The sequence below is a fragment of the Phyllostomus discolor genome, chromosome X (genome assembly GCF_004126475.2).
Source record: "Phyllostomus discolor isolate MPI-MPIP mPhyDis1 chromosome X, mPhyDis1.pri.v3, whole genome shotgun sequence".
Lineage (NCBI taxonomy): Eukaryota > Metazoa > Chordata > Mammalia > Chiroptera > Phyllostomidae > Phyllostomus > Phyllostomus discolor.
In genome coordinates, this window is record NC_050198.1 from 86,649,746 (window position 1) to 86,653,384 (window position 3,639).

A 3,639-nucleotide genomic window follows, 5' to 3' on the forward strand; every position below is an offset into this window, starting at 1 on the left:
GATAACATTGGATCAGATTTCCAACGTGTTGAGTCTGAGAAGCCACCAAGAAGTTTGTGATGTCATGTTGCTTATTGTTTATTGCTTATTATCAACCTCATATATCAGGGAGGGAAATTCAACTATTTTCATTTTGACAATTCTTAAGTATAGTATTTTGCTATGTATTAAGTACACTTTTTTGCCCAAATTTTTGTGGGAAAAATAAGGATGTACATTATACATGGGTAGTATTAATTCTGTATCTGTATACATTTTTTTTAGATTTTAGATAAATGTTTTTAATTCTTTTATTTATCTTTATGCATTAGAAGTGTAACTCCAGAAAGCAATAGTGATATCTATATGCAAAATAATACCCTGGAATATGATAATAAATTGTGCTTCTAAATATAAAAATAAATAATTGAATTAAAAAATTAAAACAAAAATTTTTTTTTCTGAAAGTTTGGGCCAAACACGTGAGTTGCAGTTTACACAGGAGCACATTATATACAGCAAAATATAGCAATTGATTACTTCCAAAGCTGTACTTCCTCCATTAAGTGAAACCTACTTTAAATAACCAGAAGATTTTTCTTTTAAATTCCTGGCATGCCCTTCTGCCAACATTTGGAATTCAGCAAGTAAGTTTGTCAGGAAAAACCCCAACCTCATAGAAGATGGCAAGAAGTAACAAAACTCAAAAAGAAATCACTAAAGAAGCATATTAGCTTGTCACAAGTGCCAAAAATAGACAATAAGGCTCAATGTATCAGAGCAAGAAAAGTTATTGCCCCACAGCACAGCAAACCTCAGAAGCAAAGCATGGAACTACTGGATCCCCTAAATCCAAGTCCCATGGAATCCAATGGACCCATATGTCAGCTACACGTACAATGGGTTATGCCACCCCTGAGAAATCCAGGGTTAAAGGTTCTGCACCTTGGTAGCAAGCAGTAAACTAACCAACACATCACCTCCATAGAGTGAGTAGTACTACAGTAATCACACTGTGTCTCCTTGGCCTCCTTAATTGTCTATATGACTCGCTATTGAAACCGTTCATGGACAGAGTACAGGTAGGCCTTGAAGAATGTCACTATCAGCAAAATGTGGAAGTACACTCAGGGACCATAGCAGACTGCCTCTCCCAACTAATTGGAATAAATTATGTAAATTTTGGTTAGCAAAAGTCTCTTTGGTATTCATTCTTTCTAGAATTAAATATTCTAATGTTAGAAGTCTTTCTTCCTGTAACTATTAGCACTCCTCATTTCCCCAGCATCTGGAATTCCCAAACATCTTAGTCATTTTAACTCTCTCCTCTAGAATTTTTCCATTTTTCCCAATCCTCTATTTGTTTTCTGTGGAATAATGACTGAATTTATTCCCAGATTTCCACATCCAGATGCACCATGGTTTAGAGCAGGAGTAAGGAAACATTTTCTCTAAAAGGCCTAATAGTAAATAGTGTAGATTTTGCACTACACTTTTGCAGGTCACATGATCCCTATTACTACTATTCAAATCTGTCATTATAGCATGAAAGAAGCCATTGACAATAATACATAAGTGAATGAGTCTGGTTGTGTTTTAATAAGGCTTTATTTACAAAAATGGACTGTGGGCCAAATTTAACACAAAGGTCATAGTTTGCTGACCCTGGTTTAGAATGATAATAGGATGTTTGTGTATGTTATAGAATTACAGACTAATATGTCTGATAAACAGAGGCAAATGGTTTTTCAAATACGAGTAACTGAATCCAGCAACATATATAAAATATACACTGTGACCAAGTGGGGATTATCCTATATATGCAAGATTAGTTTAACATTCAAATTAATAAATATAATCCCCATATTAACATAATAAAGGGGGAAAACATCATCATCTCAACATATGCAAGCATTTGACAAAATTCAGTACCTACTCATGTTAAAAAATTCTCAGCAAACCATGAACAGAAGGGAGCTTCCTCAATCTACTAAAAGGCATTTATGTAAAATCTACAGCAAATATCTTACTTGCTGGTAAAAAAAAAGTCTAAATAATTTTACTAGAGCAAGGCAAAAATTGACTCTCACCCCTTCTATTTAACACTGTATTAAACATCCTAGTCACTGCAAAGCAAAAAAATAAAATGAAATGAAACAGAAGATACACAGATTGAAAAGGAAGAAGTAAAACTGGCTTTATTGGTACATGATGTAGTTGTGTACATTTTTTAAAATTCTAAAACACCTCCAAAAATGCTATTAGAACTAACATGTGAATTTAGAAAGACAGCAAGGTATAAACACAATGTAAAAACTCTTATATTTCTATACACTGGCAATAAAAAATTAGAAATTAAAATTTAAAACTATACAATTTACAATAGCATCACCAAACATGGCATGCTTAAAAATAAATTTAACAAAATATAAGCAAGACCTATACACTGAAAATATTTTCAAGAGAAATTAAAGTAAATATACATAAATTGAGAGATACACCATGTTCATGGATTAGAAGGCTAAATATTTATAAGATAATTAATAATCCCAAAATTGACTTATAGATTCAATACAGTCCCAATCAAAATGCCAGCATGCTTTTTTTGTGTAGAAATTATCAAACTGAATCTGTAATATATATGGAAATAGAAAAGATCTAGAAAGGCCAAAATAATTCAAGATATAAGCAAACAAAACCAAAGAAGTTTGAAGACAAACTATTTCATTTCAAGACTAACTACAAAGCTACATTAATCAAAGATAGGCACATAAATCAATGGATTAGGGTAGGGAGTCCATAAATAAACCCACACATATAGAGTTAATTGGTTTTCAACGAGACTGAAATAGAAATTCAATTGGAAAAAGGATAATATTTTATGCAAGTGGTGCTGGAACTATTGGATATACACCTGGGGAAGACTAACCATCAATCTTTATCTCACACTGTACATAAAATTAACTTAAAATGAATAAAATCTGCATATAAAAGCTAAAACTATAACATTTTTAAAAGAAAACATATTAAAAAGTTCAACTTGAATTAAGCAAAGATTTCTTACATAGGATATGAAAAGAATAAACCCTAATAAAAAGAAATGATAAAATGGACTTAATAAAGATACAAAATTTCTGCTCTTCAAAAGACATAAGAAAATGACTCGGGGGGAGTCAGGGGGAAATGCAGACAACTGTAATTGAACAACAGTAAAATAATTTTAAAACATTTAAAAAAGAAAAGAAAATGAAAAGACAAGCCACAGACTGGGAGAAAATATTATCAATGCATACATCTGATAGAGGACTCGTATCAAGAATATGTAAAGAAGACTTACAGGTCAATAAGCAGACAAACAACCTCCCCTTCCAAAAAATGTTCAAAAAGCATGAATAGAAAGTCAAAAAAAGATATAATAATAGTGAATGAGTACATGAAAAATGCTTGACATTATTTATCTTCATAGAAATGCAAATTAAAATCACATTAGATACCACTACACACCCATTAGAATGGCTAAAATGAAAAGACTGGCCATCCCAAGTACCAGCGAGGATGTGGAGCAAATGGAATTTGTATATATTGCTTGCAGGAATGTAGAATGGTACAACTACTTCGGGAAACTCCTTGGCAGTTTCTTATAAAAATTAAACATTCAGC

At 32.0% G+C, this 3,639-nt stretch overlaps 1 long non-coding RNA gene across 1 annotated transcript; it reads left to right on the top strand.

Annotated features, from left to right (window-relative positions):
* Positions 1 to 271: 271 nt before the first annotated feature.
* LOC118498535 lies at positions 272 to 3,115 on the top strand. The gene is made up of 3 exons (XR_004901019.1): positions 272 to 380; positions 467 to 471; positions 3,103 to 3,115. It is a non-coding gene; the product is annotated as an uncharacterized LOC118498535 (long non-coding RNA).
* Positions 3,116 to 3,639: the final 524 nt, after the last annotated feature.